This window comes from Labrus mixtus, chromosome 17 (assembly GCF_963584025.1).
Source record: "Labrus mixtus chromosome 17, fLabMix1.1, whole genome shotgun sequence".
NCBI lineage: Eukaryota > Metazoa > Chordata > Actinopteri > Labriformes > Labridae > Labrus > Labrus mixtus.
This window is the reverse complement of record NC_083628.1, coordinates 15,621,733-15,642,112: the sequence shown is the minus strand read 5'-3', so window position 1 is coordinate 15,642,112 and position 20,380 is coordinate 15,621,733. Positions and strand designations below refer to the sequence as shown.

At 39.6% G+C, this 20,380-nt stretch overlaps 1 protein-coding gene across 1 annotated transcript in view; it reads right to left on the bottom strand.

Moving 5' to 3' along the window:
• The window catches only part of LOC132992291 (matrix metalloproteinase-17-like), an 88,789-nt gene that overhangs the window by 45,792 nt on the left and 22,617 nt on the right, over nucleotides 1-20,380 (bottom strand). The window lies entirely within an intron of this gene.

Genomic DNA, 20,380 nt, shown 5'->3' with positions numbered 1-20,380 from the left:
TTGTTTAAATGTCTTCACCACTACTGGATGGATCGCCGTGATGTTTACCCTTCCGATGAAATGCAATAACTTTGGTCATATCCTCCGTAATCCATTTTCTCGCTCTGTCTTTGTCATATACGGATTAAGTCTCCTTGAAATGTGAGGCACATTGGAAAGAGAAAGTAAACTGAGGATTGAGGATAACTGAGCAGCGAGATAGCAAAAGGTGATTTTTTTTTTCATTAATCAGCGATCAAAGAGGTCAATACACAGAGATGAGGACAAAGACAGTGAGCGAGAGTAGGCTGTAAATATATGGATGTGTGTGAAATAGCATGATGTAGCGATAGATAGAGATCATCTTGTATTGATTTGAAGAACAACTTGTGTCATGAGAGGTAAAGTATCTGAATTCTGATTTTAGTAGGAGCATATTTACTATTAAAGTAATACATACATGTACATTAGAGCCCCACTGATTAATCAGCCAGCCGATAATATAGGCCGATATTAGCATATCCAGTGACTGTTGGTATTGTGACATTTTATCGCTGATATGCGCCGATATTACTCGATTTATTCCCCAGTCAAATAGCATTTAATTTGAGTATAATTGCATTATATTAGCATTGCTCTTACTGTGTGTCACCAGCAGAGGGTGCTAAATGGATTACACCAAGCATTATCACTCTCCAAAGTGTCAAGTGGTGATGTGCATACATGCGCAATTATTTTCCAGTTCAGTGACCATTTTTCCTTTATTATATATCTTTACCACAAGTGTTTGAAGATGTGTATCCATATCTATATTCTGTATCTCTACAGATTGGAGAAAGATATTGGTGGATATACCAGTATCTGATTTTTTCTCTTCCTAATATTCATATCGGTATGCGGGCCCAAAAATTCCATATCGGTCCGGTCCTAATTTGCATGTGTTGAAAATAACCAAAACAATGCTTTCCAAACAACTATTGCAAGCTACATGAACTCTTTCCGCCTTTGAATATGTTCATTTGCAGAATAAAAATGCATCGTATACTTACTTAATAGGGTTGGAACTTTGCATTCATTGTGCAGTGTGTGTTGAAGCTGTGGTTGTCTGACATGTTGCTGCTTAATGTGGGATTTGTATCTGCGTCTTAATGAGACACTTTGATCTCCCCCTTAATTAAGACATGAAGCATCCAGAGAAACTCGAGCAACATCAGGGTAAAGATGAAAGAACACAGAGTACATAAATACACACGGAAAAAATGAGATAAACAAAAATGTGTTACAATTTTACCACTTCAAAATGGAAGATACTCATGACATAGTTTCAATATAAAAGAGTTATCAGAATGTCAATATTTTTTCTTCATTCATTCACTTATTTTGTACAACATATCCTGCATCCCCAAATCTCTAAGTCATTATATGTGGTTTTTTATTATTTGTGTTTCACAGTTTGCATCATCACACCACTTACTTTTTCAATGAGTAAGACAGTTATGCAATGATAAATCAGTTTAAAAGGATGAGTGAAAGAAGTGGATATAAACGGCAAGTGTGAAAAAAATACAGAAAAGACGTCGCTAATAAAGATGTTGATGATATAACATCATTACATGTTCCATCACAGTGAATACTGACACTGGAAGGTTCTCTCTTAATCGTCTTAATTGAAATGAACTAATACCACACACAGCCACATACCATACAATCACAGAAGCCTTGGTATATTATGTTATATCCATGCAAAATGTTATATTAAATGTTTCATTTTGATTTATAATTGTATAATGGCAGCAGGAGCACTCACAAAGGGCAGGATAATTACATAAGAACTAATCAGTGCTGTGTGTTGCACATCTTTTCTCTATATCGTTGTTGTCAATGGTCTCTTGATATTGTCGTCTGGCTTGGTTCTCAGTCATGCTCAACTGCCCAATCACAGTGGTAAATGCATGAAAAGGTGAATTTAGAAGTCTGATAATCAGTTCTCAACAAATAACAATGGTCCTCCTGATTAGACGTGAGGTTATGAAAGCTTTTGACCATCCGTCTGACTGAAGACTGGTCTTACATAACCTCTGTGGCGTGTGCAGTAACTAAACAAAAGTTAGAGAGTTCGTACTAGCTTCAACAGTTTCTGTTTATCAGCTGTTCTTTTTGTTGAAACATGACATGTCTTTGCCCCCCTTGAATCCAAAATGAATCTAAAAAGCTGTTTTTTTACTACTTAATTTACACCAAGTATTAAGAGGGTGGTGATTAGTCAGTTTGAGCTTCATCTGTCTGCATCAAAATGATGTAACAACATGGCAGTTATATCCAGGCCTCCATCCAATAGGTCAAATGTACACATGATAATCAGTGCTTAGTTACATAAAACATTTTTTTATTTTTAATATTTAGCGAAAATGTTGGACTTTTCAATATTTGTATTAAAAATGTTCAAATTCGAATAATGATGGAATTAAGATTCATTGTTGAGCCCAAGTTCAGATGTAAACTTGTGTAAATCAAAACAATGTTCAGGACTCCTGTTTATTAAAGTTTATTTTTTTCTATTGGAAGGACACGAAGAACCTTGAAATCTTCACTAAGGGTTAAAAGGTCAAAAGGAAAGGTCACATGATCATTCAGATACACTTAGTGTAAAAAACATGAGGACACATGAGGGAACTATTGAAGACGTTAAAACATGTTACAGACGGGATGTGAAATATTGTTTTGCTTATAATCCTTATAAGATTTCTTGAACTAATGTCATCTTAAGTCCAGGTTTTAGCCATTTAACCATTCCTGAAAAGTTCCAGCAACAAGTCTACGCATTATATAACACAATTCTAAACTCCTTCATGCAGCTGCAAAGTGCTCTGTTCAGGTAAACAAGAAATCAGGTTAGTATTTTATCTACTTCAGAATAACAGGTGAATATCGATCCCCACAGTATTGTCAGATTTGTTCTGCTATAATTGAATAGTTCTCATATACACATGCACACATACGCAGTGCTTCTCAGACTCTCGGATAACCTCCTACAATCTGTCAATGGCTATTAGGGTGGGTATTAAATCAACGTAGCTTTTGTTTGTTCCATTTCGTGCCACATTATCTGTGAAACTAAATCCGTTTTGTCTGAAATGCCGAGCCCCTGGTCACTGTAATCCTATAATACAGAAAGGACTAAAGACGGTTGACACAAACAGAAGATATGTCCTGCTTTGTTTCATCTCTCTGTCACTACCTCCACTCCTTTTTTCTTTTTTTTTTCCCCCCACTGTTTTCCAATTTTAACTTCTTCTTGTCTGTCTTCAGTCTCACAGCCGTTGCTCGGACTCCCACCTCTCCTGATTGGGTGATACTTCATGTGCACTGGCATGCTCTGATGAAAAATAGAAGTAGCACTCACCGTAAAGATGATAGAATAGGAAAAAAAGCGGATGAGACACAGAGACAGGAAGACAGACGAAGCTTACGGAGGTGGACAAAAACAGCCTTTGAACAGAGCTTTCTGTTTTTAACTCACTACATTCCCTCATGTTGCTAATCAGCGTCATTCCAGCATCATGCAACACATCCTGCCAGATGGGACGAACTCTGTTCCCGATTCCTAAAAAAGGTCAAAGATCACCCTGCCATCCCTTCATCCTCTGTATAGAGCTCAATTTGTTTCAACCTCCCTCCCTGTGAGCTCCTCATTTGACAAAACCTCGCTCTGTTTCCCCCCCCTCAAGGAACAGCTGCTGAGTCCACTCAAACTCCGCCTTATTGACAAGAAATGAATCACCGGGAGCCGTTTAACCCGACGACCCTGCTGTCTCTCCAGGATCTGTGAAGTAGCAGTGGCCACTTTAGTGTTTACATTGTTTAAAGAAAGACCTCAGGGACGGGGGACGGGGGGGCAGACCTTCACTTTCCTGTCTGTCTAAGGTTATGAAGCTAATACCAAACAGACAAAAAAGGGTTCACTCCAGGTAGCACTCTAGAGAGAAAAATGATTTCACAACTGATTCTGTACAGTGAAGTGTAGGAGTAACAGCAGGATGATAAATCATATTTTAGTGTGGCTTATACATTTAAAGAGACAACAAAGCCAGTTGTTATTAGTTACAAGAGATTATACACCAAAAAAACGGAGGGGAATTTTTAAATCTAAGATAGCGAACATCTCATGGGAAAATCTTTCTCTAACTCATGAGAAACCTCTGCCCCGCTTTTCAAAAAAACTGAAAATTCCTTCAGTATGTGATGTAAACATTCATTAGATATGTGTTCTTACATTTCAATCATGCGTTCTTAGCTTTTTCTTTGCCATCATTTAGAAACTTTTTGTAAATGAAATTCCCAGATCCATTCATATACTACCAGACAGATTGATCATCTTCATCTCAAAACACGGCCAGTTCTCCCTCAGATATCGTGGCGTACCAATACGTGTTGTTGTCTTCCACGAGCTGACGGCATTTGTTGAGCTACAGTGATGGTAGAGAACAAGCCCCCATCACTGCGGACCACAGCTACAAGTGTGGAGAAGATGTATGAGGAAAGAGCGGCAGAGTTATTCAGGGCTGATTTGCAAAGACTTCAAAAAACAAGAGCGAGTCTGTCATTACTACAGACTTGTGGACAGCTCTCACCACAGAGTTATGTGGAACCATCACTTGTCATTTAGTTTAACACTGGTATATGAAGACCGCTGTCCTTAGGACATGCAGTACTGATGAGCAGCACACCGCAGGAAAAATGGCGGACCACAAGGATGTCCTTGTCTGACTTGTCTTTTTACAGTAAAAATATAAAACTAACAAGTATTTGAGTACTTGTTCTTAAGGAAATGAGACTTGAATATTGACATTACTGTAAATGCCCCTCCGTTGTTATGAATGCTGTAATTGTAGTCAAAAGTTGTACACATGCCTAAAATATGTTCACATCAAAACAAATACCAACAGACACAAGCTTACAAGATTGACTGTTTTGTTCAAAAAATGTCCTCGACTCCACCGAAAAGCGTATTTCAAAAATCCCTGCCCCTTCTGTGTCACATCAATCAACGCAGACGCTCCGCTAACAGCCGAGGAGATTCTCTCCCTAACACCCAGGGAGTGTGTGCGGTAGCTGCTGTGATGCTATCATTGTGCAAAGCAGTTGGAGCAGCTTTCCATTTTCTATCAGCAGCTTACTCGCAGAAATCCTTTACTTAAAGCATTACACTGGGATGATATAACAGGCAGATGATGGCAGCTTGTGTGTTTGACTAAGGAGCTCATAAAAACTGAAGCCAAACGCATACTTACAGAAACCCCCCCCCCCCCCACCACCACCACCACCACCATTTCCAGAAGAGATGGAGGATTAAGTCTCACCTGTGCAAACAAAGCAGGTGAACAAAAAAGAGGATGGAAGAAATAGCTTAAGAGAGAAATTGCCTGCAATATACAGAGATGGTTGCGCAGCTTTACAAACATGTTTGATCACACCCCAAAAAAATGTGCTGCCACTTTGTCAGGCAGAACGTAGAAGTGAGAATCCAACTAAGTCTGGATGTAGTGTGTTGTCTTACTCCTCACAAACAAACAGCATCCATCTTTTTGACAACAGCGCCGGGCTATTATAAAATAAAACGGATGTACTAGACTTTTCCCCAACTACAGAGCCAGAGCACATGTTATTTACCAACCTGCAGATTACAACAAGGATTTTTGAAAGCTAACATAAGGGTCTTACTGTATCTCTGAGCTGTACAAATCATCTTTTTTTTTAGTCCTGACAAAAACTAAGTGATCATTTGCAAATAAAAAGTCATGCGTATTCCAATAAATTGAAATCTCCAAAGGAGGGCAATAAATGCAAAAAAACTCTTCGGCCCTTCAAAGTTTAAATACTTTACATGCATGCATCTTTTGGTGAATAAAAGTTAAAAGAATATATATTGTCAGCCTACAGAAACAGCAGTTGGAGGTTGTTTTTGCTTCTGTCATGAGATGTGTTTCTGAGACATATACAGGCAACATTCAGACACACAGATCTTAATTAAAAACTGACTAGAGGTCAAACTTCTGGGCCATTTTGCCTCTATTTGATAGGACAGCGGAAAGAGAGGAAAAGCTGGGAGAGAAAGTGGGTGATGACATGAAACAAAGGGCTGAGGTCAGATTTGAAACTCACAGACGCTGCGACGGCTGTGCAGCCTCTGCACAACGAGTGCTTGCTTCAACCACTGAGCGAACCGATGCCCCCTTAAATTCAGATCAAGACCATTAGTATGCTGAAAAATAAAGCATTACTCACTCTGAGTTTTGACTCCACATTTATCCCAATGGTTCTAATGAGGTTTACTGTAGTCTCAAATTTGAGATGTTTTTTTCTGAAACATCTTTGGTAGCATATTCACAAGCACACAAATGACATCATCTTCATCTCTGCTGCTTCTGTGGATCAGCCTGTTTTTCAAATCGATACAGTTATTAAAGGAAGAATGTGTGACTTTTTGATCCAGTAGATGTCGCCCTTGAGCACCAGCATGAAACCAACACAAGCTGCTCTTTGGCGACACCTCCGCTATTCTGAAGCCTTCGCTCTCCACCAGCAGCACACGTCCAACAGCGTGAGCGTAAAGTATAGCTTAATAGTAAAGTAGACATAATAGTTGATGACACAATTATTTAATTACTAGTAGCGTTAGTTATACATTTTTTACATACAGTAGGCCATGATTTGTTGATATTATCACCATCTAGTGATCATAGTTTTGGGATAAAAAAATATTAAGGGAAACTAAGCCAAATGGATCACACATGTGAGAAACCACTAACCAACTCAAAGTAAGTAGTAAGAAAGTACGTTCTATATCCACCAACCCAAAATAATTACACTTTTTTGTGTTTCTAATATCATATAACAGTGATCTAAGTTTGTTTTTTTACGAAAGATACAATCCAAGTTCAAAATTACAACAAAAGCAATGTCATGGCACTTTACAAAAATGGCAGGTCAGGGCCATACTCTTTATTATGTTATTGGAGACACTGAAGATGAACTCACCATGAGCCATCTCTTTGCAACAGTGACAAGAAAAAGGTTTCTCTTAACAGGCAGAAACCTCCAGCAGAACCAGACTTATTGGTGAATCTGCCATTAATGGCGAAAGTAGACAGTAGAGACGGTAACTGTGGCTATCGTCGTCTTGTCAATACACGGCTGTTCGGCTTTGACTCAGAAAAAAAAAACGTCTAATACAATATTGTATATTATTACAATATTTTCTCAAGAGTAAGATTCACGCGTTTCACTGGGTATAAATGTACTGCTTTTATTGTAATGGAGATGATAATTTAGTGTTCAAACTTGAATTTAAACTCCCTGCTCTCCATTTATTTCCTCTGCTCAGAACTGCGTTATTTAACTTCACGGCCAAGTCTGTAAAAGTCAAGGTCAACAACTCACAGAGGCCCTAATGTCTTACAGCAGTAGTATAGACTGCCTTTAAGTAATTAAAATACTTCAATTTGTCCTGCATAATGATCTTTGCAGGGATTTATTCTCCTAGCAGAAACAACAATCCATATTGTCCTGTTTAGATATTCTAAGAGTTCATTTTCCTGCAAGAATATCTTTGATCTCAATCTAAATGGGGAAAAAAAAGAAAAAGAAATGTAATTGAAATGTAAGCGGATGTATTAGACCCAGAGGGCTTGTGGATGGTGTGTGTGGCTGGATACAGTGTGTGATGAAGCGTTTTGAGTGAGGAACTAAAACAGTAGTGCTGTGTGCGCACTACACCAACAGCATATGTTGACCCCCGGGTCATGCTTAATCCGAGATGTCCCTAAAGCATGCGCCACTGTGTGTGTATGTGTGTGTGACATTCACACTGGCTGGTATGATGTCAGAGAGGGTAAGAAGGATAAGTTGAGAGGAAACTTGGTGAGAGGAGCATCATATCCCTCCTCATCTAATGGTATGTGGACTGTGGAAGATAGAGACAGTGCACAAAGAGAATAAGTGACGATGGTTGGAGGCTATGTGCTGCTCACATCTTTGAACTTCTGGACTATTATAGTTGAGGCTCCAGACTAGAGTTTTACTTCTATTTTTTCCCCAGTTTCTTCTTCGAACAACTATTTTTTTTCTCTAATAACATTGGATCAAATCACTTTGTGTAATGTGTTTAGCCTCTAGCTTACAAGAATAACTTACTCTTAAGAGTCAAACTGAGTAACAGAGAGCTTAGTGGAAAGTTGGGACGGAGCAGCATAAGCTTTAAGAAAACAACCTTCCATCCATCGTCTTGGGAATTTTACAATAAGTCAAGAAGATTGGGAAATGGTAAGATGGATGAGCTGTCCCTGTTTTTGGTAAGGACCCAATGGGGATCTTGGCAGTGCAGTCTTATCTGCTTCAAAGAAAAGGCAAGGGGTTTATACAACAGGCTACACAACTGGCAATTATGAGAGATACAAAAAGAACCACACTTTTATTCCTATCATCCTGTTACTGATCGGCTGCAAGGATTGTTATTCAATTAGTCTGTCAGTATACAGATCCAATCCAGTTCTGTTCTTTATGCAAAGGAACATGAATAAAAGAAGACAGAAGTAGAAATATACATACATAATGAACAGGTGTAGCCAAAGAAACCTCTGAGGGCTTGTAAAAGAAACCCTGCATCAAGTTTTGTCACAAAACACCAACAGGTTTTGGTATTCAGAAAGTCAGATCTGTCCGTCCAGCACTTCGGCAAATAATGTCGCCACAAAATATTGGGTGGGTGTCCATGAAATATCATACAGACATTTGAGGTTCCCAGAAGATTAAAAGCGTACTGACTGAGACGAGCTTCTGATATTTACTCTTCTGCTAAGACAGGGAAAGGTTTTTAAAGTTTCCATGGATGGAAGTGACCATGGATTTGACAACTTGTTTCCTTTTAAAGATACATTTTGGGGCTTTTTAGCCCTTTATTGGAGAGACAGGACAGTGGATAGAGTAGTAGATATGGGAAAGATAGTAGGGAATGACATGTGGTAAAGGAGGCCGGACCCGTACCCAGGGCGGCCTCAGCCTCTGCACATGGGGTGTGCAAACTAACCACTCGGCCAACGGGGCCTGACAACCAGATTCTTCAAAAAGTTACATCAACAACCATTGCATGGGTTGTTGGTGAATTTGGTGCACATTAAGGGCCCTACAAGATGGATTGTAATAATATAAGACTTTTTGCTTAGGTTTAATGCTGAATGCCTGCAAAACGATCGTCATTCCCCTCAGGGAATTTGTGAATTGAAGCAAGCTACAATAAAGGCCTGTACTGAATATTACTGTGATGTCATTTTTACCACGCTTAGAAACCTTACACCCTAGGTAAAACAGAGCGCTGCCTGATGCACATTCACATTTGCCCGCATTGAGTCATCAATTTTCAATATTGGGACAAGATAGGACACACATGACCAAAGAAAAATTGTAGACAGTATTTACCTTTTCTCCACCTTTACCAAAAGTTTAAACCAACAAGAGAACATACATTATGTTGTTCCTTCAATCACAGTTTGCTTGGTCTTTGTTTGTGATCATTGATACACTTAGACTTGTCTTCCTTTACTATTTGAGAAGCGAATATGGTGCAGATACATTAAGTTTAGGCGTGAAAACTACTTGGAAACAGATAGGAAAGAGTGATGGCTTGGGCTCAGATACACTGAGATTGTTTTTAGTTTCACAGGGAAACCAGAGGTCTCAAGACTGAAAAGGAAACTGCTTCACTGCAACAGTTTTAAGAGCTCACTGAAGCATGCACTTCCATGTCCTGCAAACTACACCCGTTGAGTTAAAATACCTTGTTTTGAGGGAGCCCCATGAGCATTTGGCTGTGGACTCAAAGACAACTTGCTGCAGATTACATACACAACTGCCTACCCAGTGAGCTCAGATCACTCGACCATGCTAACTCTCCTTCAGTCTACAGCCAGTTTCTATGGTTTTGCAATGAGCTTCACAGCTTCTTGCACAATTAAACCGTTGTTAACACTTTGTGAGAACAATACTAGAAGTGTTTGAATAATTTATAAAAATGAACTAACTTGATATTCTGTTCCAAAAATCATTATTAAAAGAGACATGAGTCAACAAAAAATCGTTTACAAAAAATAATGCTTTCAAAAATGGGTTTGAAAAATCATACCTGCAAAAAATCTTTTATTTTTAGTCACAAGCTAAAACATCAGAACATTTTAATGACCTTACCAGTTGAAGACATCACAAGAACTTATTGTGCTGTAAGTGTAATTACTGTATTTGCAATGCAGGGCTAGATCTCCAGGGTGGATACATCTTTAATATCTAGGGCAGACTGTGTCATTTGTTAGTGACAAAAAATAAGACATGATTTATTGGAGTTGTAGGAAAAAACTTAAAACATTCTTTTGTAATCAATGAGCACATGTTTTTTGACTTGAGTTCTCAGTTTCTGAATTCTGAAAGGGGGGGGGGTCACATTATTTCTATGCACTGCGCTCCAATGATCCCTGTCTTCCATTTAAAATATAAAGCTTGTTCAAATTCACAGCGCATTTTGTTAAATCTGAAATGTCAAAATGAGTTCTGCCTTGGAGAAACGTTAAACTCTACATACCACTGAAGAAAGCGAAAAAAAAGGTGTAAATGTTAGTCCAGACATTATCTGTGTTTTTGCACCTTTCCATCATTCCTCAGCTCAAAAATAAAGGCAGCCTCTTGATGTCTCATGGGCCAATTTTAGGAATGTGTTTGACTGATGGAGGATTAAAATAGAATCAGAACTGTTTGAAAGATATTTTTGCTGACGACAATGGAGTGATTCACCATCCACCCATCCCATTTGAAAAGTGTCATGAGGGCAGCAATGGGTTATGGGTAAGTGCCAATTCATGTAGTTTCAAAAACCTTGAAAAGTCTATTCCAATATTTTACATCCAAATCCCCTATTCTGCATTATACAGTGATTTATCATGCTTCTTATTCACCATTTTATATATTTTATATTTCAAATTTTGTTTTTGAGGAGGTGTCTTTGTGGCACTCTGGACATTTAATTTCAATTCAAATTTTGTGCAAACACCAGATACAAAGCTTTGTGCCTTAGGGTTAATACACTTGGAAGAATTTTGCTATAGTGCATGCAGCTCTTGACAAGCCATGCTGGATACCACATCTTCCATTTTGTAGTTTGAATAAGTTAACTAACTTCTCAAAGGAGGATCTTTTTTCAGATAAGTTTCAGACATAACAGACGGCAGGGTGAGGACTTTAAATGAAGGGATGTGGTATCGGCAGAGCTCTGTACGGCAGTTTAATAAAATCAGAAACATTTATACAGATAAAAAAAAGGGTATAAAAAAAAGCAATACAAAGACGTGACACAGCCTGTGGGCCATAAATTGAGGGCAAGGCTCTGAAAGGGATAAACACAATGGAGGACTTCTGGGTAATGGACTGCAAAGTCAGCCATTCATTCAGGAGAGGATTTGAAATCTGGCCTGATTTAAGCGACATCTTCATTTCACGTTGGTATTAAATCCATTTGTAGTGAATGATAATATCTCACTTGGAGACTAAATTACTTGGAAGACTTATTACAGATTGGCCTTTCAAATGTGTTTTACCAGGATACAATACACACTGAGGTCTACAGAAACTGATGCCATGAAAAGGGCATTCAGGATCTGACTCCTTTTGGATGTTAATGTTCCCATAGTGAATGCTCAAGCAACATTCATCAACGTTTTTTTTCTTCTATTTGTTCATAGGTAGAAACTACATTTGAAAATCCTCCAGACTCCACTAGTCTCAGTTAGAATAAATCATGTTTGACTCTGTGCCACAGTTTATGAAGGCAAAGCTATTTTGCATAATGAAAGAACAAGACATCCAAATCTGTTTCCTTCAAATACTATTTCAAACAACACCACTCGGCTCCTTTCACTTTGATATAAAGTTAATAAACTCATCTCTAAAAAAGGGCATGTAAAGTGCAAAACAAGTGGCAAAGCCAACGGCCGCTCTGAGGCTCAGGTTGCATCATGCAATCATTTTAAGTTCCTCATAACTTTCCAGCGTTTTGTAGTCGAGCTGCTGTTCATTGTGATGAATTCAATTCAGGCAGGGCATCTGAAGTTCACACGCGTCAGTGCAATCCCTCCGCATGCACATCATTCATTTCTCTTCCATTCCTACCGACTTCACCTTCACCTGTCCTTTCTTGGCTCTGAGACATGTACATAAAACATTTAATGCAAACCCTTTCTTGTAAATCAGTCCAGTTCTTTGAGACGTTTCCAGCTGCTGATGCTGCATAAACAGATCAGAGATTATTTCTTTCCATGCTATGTGCTTATCTGGGGTTTAAATTGAGCCGATTTTAATTATTTTCAAGATGATTTTTTTTTTAAATGATCCCAAGCTCTGATGAAGCAAAATCTTTAATCATGTATTTATATTTGTACAGAGAAGGAATCCTGCTGCAGAGACAGTGGTGTAGTTTTGTCTATTTCCACCAAATTTCATGCTCAGGATTGTTGCTCTCCACATGGTACTGTATACTGACGCGCTGATATTATTCTGGCTTACAAGTTTGATTACTGAAGCTGACTGGAAATTGTTCTGTACAATCTCAGAACTTGTAGAAGTGCTGCAGTGTGTTCCAAAGAGGGGTCTGTACAAGTTTCAAGTTTTTAGTTTTTTGCCTTTCTATTATGGAAAAGCAGACACCATGTTTTGTTTTTTTGGTGCTACTATACTTATTAGTAATTTACACACAGAGAAAGCTTAATAAAAAAGATATACCTACTTAAATAAAACATAACATCCCATGTGGGTACACTGCAAATTCAACATATTTTATTACCTTTCTACTGAGTTTACATAAAGAAAAAACCTGATAATGTGTTAATTGGAAGACAATAAAAAACACTGACTAGGGAGCATAATATTCTCTAAGTGCATTTATGAAGCAAACAATACATTGGCGCGACTGTGCAGAGAAAGCTAATTGTAAGCAGGACACACACAATCACTTTTATGCCTCCAGAAGCCATGGTGCTCTCACAGTCGGAGTCTGATATATTGCAGTCATTACCGAATCAAATGCGGCCATCAAAGATGATGCATATAAGCTGTTATGTCCCCTCACAAGTGGACACCAGAGAGAAAACAATCACTAACTCTACAGCGGGAGTCTGCTGCACTATCTGTCCCCAACACCATAAGTAAAATGGAAAATAAAAGAGGGATACAATTATCTGTGTGTGGGGGGGCTGATCACATTGTGACCAGACCAGCTTCTACCCTGCTGGAAATAGACTTTTACTCTCGCTGATAGTGTGTTAATGATTGTGAGAGTGATAAGAGACTACATCAAATCTTTGAGCCAATTAACCAAGTATTTCAGTCGATCTGACTTCTTTTAATCTTGGTTGGCTTGCTGAGTTTAGAGACCACATGTGATAAGGACCTGTTGATGTGGTGGATATTGCTGGCGGAGACAGAACAGTATCATATTTCTGAGGGGGGGGGGGGGGGGGGGAGGAGAGAGAGAGAGAGAGAGAGAGGGTGTTCAGTAACAGATGGTCTCATCGGTAGAAAGGGTCAGTTGAGCACTTTTTTCCCTTACATCTTGGCTCTGCCCTCATGCCTCTGAGTTAAGGGCGCTTGGTGACCGGCTGGCCTCTTGTGTTCTTGCTTTAGTTTGGCCTTGGTGCAGGTGCATGTTACAAGTGGCCACAGAGTGATAGTCTACAAAATGACTGTAAGACAATTGAATATAGCCACTGTGAAGTCACACAGCCATTTGCATGCTACAGTTTTGAAGCCTCAAGTTCAGAATAATGTCCACTTCAGCTTGGAAACAAAAGTGACCGAAGGAAAGGTTGAAGCAAAGTTGAACAAATATTGCAGCTATTTGTCCGTACGGGGATTCAGTCATCCAGGTTGTGGTTGTTCTAAGCTTTATACAAAGGCAGCTGGATCAAGCTTGAAATATTGCCTTAATGCTTCATTTGCATGCTAATGAATGTTGTGGTCACATTAAAGTTGTTCACATGGTCAAGCCTGGTCCACCAGTCATTTAAGAATTGAAGAGGCCTCACAGACCAGCAGGGAAAAGTCTTAAAGAACTCACCCAATGTATCAAACTAAACTCTAATATAGATATATAGTTTACAGCCGAGGTTAAACGATTTACCTATTAATTAGCGATTTAAAGCAATGTGTTTCTCACAAAATAAGATTCAATTTGTTGTCTTAGCTGGGGGCAATTGGCTATTTACTACATCAAGAAGCAATCTGAAGTCACCCAGTAAGCTAAGCTGGTAGAGTGTTACAACAGGAGCTAAGTCCTTATCACAGTTGCCCAGGTGCAATTCCAACCTAAGCCCCCTCCAACCAAAATCGCTTTTTTCATACCAGGGATGCCATATCAAACCAGGTTGTAAACACGTCTATTTCTGCTCTTTAGTGGTCCTTTCTACATGGAGCTTAACAGGGATTTCCTGCATGGCTGTGTTACATATGTGATATACAAATGTTATACTATTTTCATACCACTTACATACTATTCTCCTCTGCCACTGCTATGAAGAAAATACCACGTCTCTAATTTTGGACCAAAGGAAAGAGAGGTGAACAGCAGGGAAAATGAAGGAGACATTGAAAGAAAGAAAGTGGTAAATGGACATGGGAATGTCAGTGCACTTTGACCAGAAAAAGGAGCAAACTTAATCAGATGCTGCAGAGATTCATGCAGTCACCTGGCTCTACTTCACAATGAAAGGAAATATTCAATCGTATGTCACTAACAGTAGATTTTAAGAGTAATTTGCCACTGAAGTAGTGACAAATGTGGAGTAAAAGGGTCTATTTTCAGGTAAGCAAGAGTTCCTGTCTTTAAGATCAACCTGTTGGGATTCTAATCTATTGGTACAATTTGCTCACTGTACATTATCCCTTCCTCATAAAACTACAACTCAGCGCTATATGCTTGTCGTGTAACTCGAGCAGAGGAAAATAATGTCGGTATTCCGATACAGAAAGCTGATGGCACATCAATTAAAGCTAAATCATCGTTTGATGACCACCGTTCCACTACATTGATTGCATTATGCCGGATAGAGTTACACCCTTTTTGTTCTCCACATGGACTGTTTTCCAAGGCCTAATGAAAAGCTAATGAATAATAACATTTCTGTTGCAAATACACAATTCCAATAGCAAAATCTGGCTCCATGCAAACATTTTCTGCATTTATATGCTGCCAATAGGGATAATCCTTAACTCACTTTACTCACATCTCTGCAGTTTTTGAAAATTCCCCTTTGGCTACTCTAGCTCTGTACATTCAAAGCAACACTTTATTATTTAAAAGAAGAAGATGAAGTGATACACATTGGCTGTCAATCTTTAACTCCAGTGTTTAAAGTGTATTGAGCTGTACGTTTTTGTTGAAGCACAACATCACCAAGTGGGCCACTTCGTGTCTGTAAGGCTTGTGTCATTCGCAAACTTCACCAGATATGACACACAGTTTGTTCAAACTCCGTAAGACTCTGGAAAGAAGCATGAAAAAAACAGCCCTGTGGTGCAGCTGGCTGCTGCTTTAAGTGGCATCAGAAGAAGATGCCACAAAAAAAAACCCATGAAATCTGCATTTCCTCAAGCAGTGAAGTGGACAGACATTTCATATTTCTTTATTCTCCTTCTCTGTCTTACATTCCTCTCCACCAAATGCTTGGTTTAGTGGTATAATATCCTTGGGGCAGCATGGAAAGTCAAGAGCAAGCTGGCACAGGCACAAGCTCCTATGAATGAGCAAAAAGCACATTGGATCAGAGCTTAAGCAAAGATAGGGAAAAAAAACCGATGAATAAGCAGGAGGATGGGTTGCCAAGGTTGGCAGAATGATCACTTTGAGTCACTGTTTGACCACGAAAAACCGAGAAAATATTTAGTCAGAAGACCAAGAAAGAGGTTGTGTCCACATCATTTTGACTTTCCCAAACTGCTTTCGGGCTGCAACTCATCTTCAAAGTGAATCCTTATGTGAGGTACTTGTGAACAAGCAAAGGTTTTGTGTATTGGTTGATCAATTTGTTATCAAAATAGATTACAAGACGTATAAGAAGAGTCATCTGTTGGATTCAAAGGCACTATAGCTGCAAGCAGATGGCACACACCCCAGCCTGCTGAAGCACTCAATCACCTCATTAGACAAGTACTTTCATCTAATGTGCTTATAATGGGACACATGGCTGACTTGTTGTACGGATATGTTCTGCTAGATGTACTTGCTTTAACACCCAGTTTCCACTCGTAGCTGAATGCCAATGTTTAATTACACATATCTAACTCCGGGATATTAATTCAAATATAATTCAATTTGGTGGACCATCGTAAAGTAACAAAGTATGTGTGTGCGAGTGTGTCTGAGAGCAAGAGTGTGACAGGGAGGATTAAAACGCGGCTGGTAAGTGAATCATTTAATCCCTGGCTTAGAGACAGCTGCTTCTGCAGAGGGCTGAGACACATCTCCTGTCTGTTGATGGTGGGGAGAGGAGAACAGAAGAAGAAAGGGAAATTAAAAAAAAAAAGAAGGACGGTAGGATTTAAAATCTGTACCTCTCTCACCTAGATCTTCAGCAGTAAGTGACCCAGACATGGCTGGCTAATGGAGGCTGCCAGTTGTTCAATCCTGTTAAACATAGAGCGCTGAATGAGTGGAGGATGGAGGGATTGATGGAGGGTTGGTAATAGAGGGAATTGATCTGAAAGGCAGCAGTGCTGGAGCTTTCTGACAGAGATGACAATGCAGTGTAATGCATGTAATGACTCTCCAACTGTGCACGCACGGCAAAATGACTCAGCAAGAGAGCTCCATGTGGCTTAAAGAGGCACAAAACATTCCATATCTCCACTGGCAGATAGGCGTTCTGTTAAACATTTCACAGGTTGCATCATACTCCTTACAGAATTCATAGAGTTCGCATATAACTATGCTATCAGCACCTCTGTAAATGGTAAATAGACTGCACTTACGCAGCGTTTTTCTGTCTGAGAAGGATAAATGCCTTTCATTTACCTGCTCACACACACACACACACACACACACACACACACACACACACACACACACACACACACACACACACACACACACACACACACACACACACACACACACACACACACACACACACACACACACAGCAACACACTGATGGGGACAGAACAAGCAAAATGATTGCCTACTCTCAGAGAGCAATTTGCCGTTCAGGTGCTCAAGGACAGTGTGACCTACCACCTGCGCCACAGTCAACTGCAGCCAATCCAGTGACCACCTGTAGGAGTTTATATTTGTTTACAAGTTTACAACCTCTCGTACATGGTGGTTTCTCATTTCAAACTCCTCAGGAAAACATCGAAAAACACCTTTCTGCCTCTCTCTATCAGACTTTTTTGACGCAGCAGGTTGCGGCAGATGACTTTCCACCAATGTGCCACGTTCTGCTTAAAGGTTCTATATGTAACTTTTTACATGAATCGTTTTTTATCGCCTATTAATAAGCCTAACTGATGTGAAAAAGTAAATGTTCACTGTCTATCTGTGTTGCCTGTATAACATTTTTACCCGGGTCGTATTTTCCGCAAAGCTCCAGGAAGTGACATTCTCAACGTCCTCCTCACTCCGCTCCGCTTACAGAGATCAACAGTATAAACTCATCACACACTCCCGCTCTCAGCCAGCGCCTGCAGAGACTGTCGTTTGTAGGCTGGAGAATGAATCGAACATGGAATCTGTTAGTGCAAATAAACGACCGGCCTCAAGCACAACATAGACTCCTTCACAGACTTTCACATGTGTACGACCACTTACCTCCTCTGTAAACGTTATGCCGGTAAATATCCAGCGTTTGGCGGCCGATGATGATGCTCGTTTGTGTACGTTCGAGCACGTATGACGAGCGCGCGAGGGAGAGCGAGCAACAGGTTACTGGTGCAGCTTGCCTAACGGCCATGAGGTATCACTACAAACGCAGTATTTTTGAAAGTTACATATAGCCCCTTTAAGGTATCAGCTTGTTAAAAGGTCGGATTCAAATACATGCATATTGTGGATTCAGTTGGGGTTCTGTAAGTAATATAATAGAGAGTATAGGTCTAAACATAGATAACTTGTTTTGATTTTGCTAGTAGAAATTGATGGATTGACTCATGACTCACTACATCTTGTGGAGGTCACTTGCAGTACAAAGATCATCTTTGTTCAACTCTGTCTTTTGAACAGCATGTGAAAGTGTAGAAAGAAACAAGACAGACAGTTGGCAATTCAAAGAACACCCTTTTCATATCCAAGAGCATTGTTTGAGCTTACTGCTGAAGTGCGTTCATGTCCTCAGGAAAAGAAAGGGCCAATAAAGTAAAGCCATATTATTAAACAAGTTGAAGGACAGTTTTGATAAAAAAAAAGGAACACCACATCAGTTATATAAAAATGCTTTGAATATGTCAATGACGCCCAGAGTCAGATGAGGCAAGCTTATTATGTCAGCAAAATAACAATCTTATTTATTACCTGAAGTGGGAGTTTTCCATATCCAGAACATTCTCTGTCAGTGGGTTTCTTACTGTACTTATGTACTGACATTTTTAGAGTTTTGTAGTTTAATACAATCACTTCTCAATGCATTAAGGATTTAATCATTCTCTGTTGTCTGGCTCTTCAGTAAGCAGGGAAACATGTAAAGCAAACCTTATTGGCTGGTATAAATGCGTACTCTCATAATGATACGATATGTTCCAAAACTATTTTTTGTCCCTTTGGGGAAAACGTGAGTCCGGGTGGCAAGCAGGGCAGCGCCACCGGATTGTAATGATTCATTATCATAAACATTTTTAAATCAAAGTCACGGATGATGACAAAATCTTTACAGCCATGTCCGTCAAAATTATGGACCGCAAAAAGGTCTAATGCAACCTCAACACGTTGTATAAAAGCGCTTTGAATGGCTAGAAGAATAGACAAGAGCTTTATACTAATTAGGTTGACAGTGCAGCTCATGATGATGAAGTCAATCATCAATTGAATAAAGTCTGTCTTGAAAAAAATTAAACATTAAGACATGAAGGGAGGGGCTGCACGGTGGTGCAGTGGTTGCACCACCGTGGCTGTTGCCTTACAGCGAGGAGGTTCCTGGTTCAAATCTCCGTCAGACAGGACCTCTCTGTGTGGAGTTTGCATGTTCTTGCTGTAAAAAAGGACCAATCCAACCACATCCTTATTCATATTGATTCCAGTTGTAAATAGCTACCAAATGTGTCCTGTAAAGAACACTTCTGTAAACCACAATTAAGTTCATTCCCACTGCAGGCCAAAGTCATAACATGTTTCCATGAGGCAGTGGTTTAAGTTTAGTGTGTTTTTATTGGAATACCTGAGGTCTGGAGTTTTTTCCTCTTTTAGAGTGCACATTTGTTTTAACAAACCTATTGCCGCCTTACTTGTGCTTAAATAACATTTCAATAAAGCAGGTGGCTTCCAGAGAGGATGCTGTGGCCCAGGCCCTTTTCCCATTTTTACCATCTGTGTTTGTTTTGAAAACCAAGAAGGAAACAGGTCTGTTTAGCAAAGGATGTGGACTTGGTAAACAGTGCCGTTACAAGTCACTGAGAAACTAGGGTTAGGGTCATTGTTATGTTACTTCTCGTAACTATGACATAAGGTACACACTATCAAAGTACAGCTCATTTTTTAGATGCATTTGAGCTGTTATAACAGGGATGGATAATTAATTGGTATTTCAGTCCAGTCAAAGTGTGAAGCGCTAACTCTTAAAGGTGTTGGTCCTTCTGCAGCTGTCAGAGTTTTGGACTTCTGAGGACAAAATTATCCACCAAATGGCATATTTAATGTGAGCTCCAGAGGGGATTCACACAGAGGGCACCAAGTAAAAATAAGTCCGCCTAGGTTCAAAGATAAACAAACTGATGGCGTTTGGAGCCAATTAGGACATGCCCCTGTAACTGGAGTTTATTTGAACGGGCAGAAGATTCAGTGGCTCCACTCAGGGGAAAAAGCCCCCGAACTTTCTTTGAAGTTCCTCTCTCAGTGGGCGGTAATGTGGCATGGCACAGAGCCAAGGCCCACAAACACAGGGATTGAATAACGCCTGCCCAGTGTCCCATGCTGTGGCGTTCATTCCATGTGCCACGATAAAGAAGAAATATGAAAGTGTAAAACATAAAGACGTGCATACAAACACAAGCAGACACACACATGTCTAACAGAGCAGCTGAACTGTCACATTTACAATCCTCTGCCTCACTTTTAAGTGTCCAAGTGTAATAGTTTGTGAGTGGGTTTATATGTCAACAACCTTTT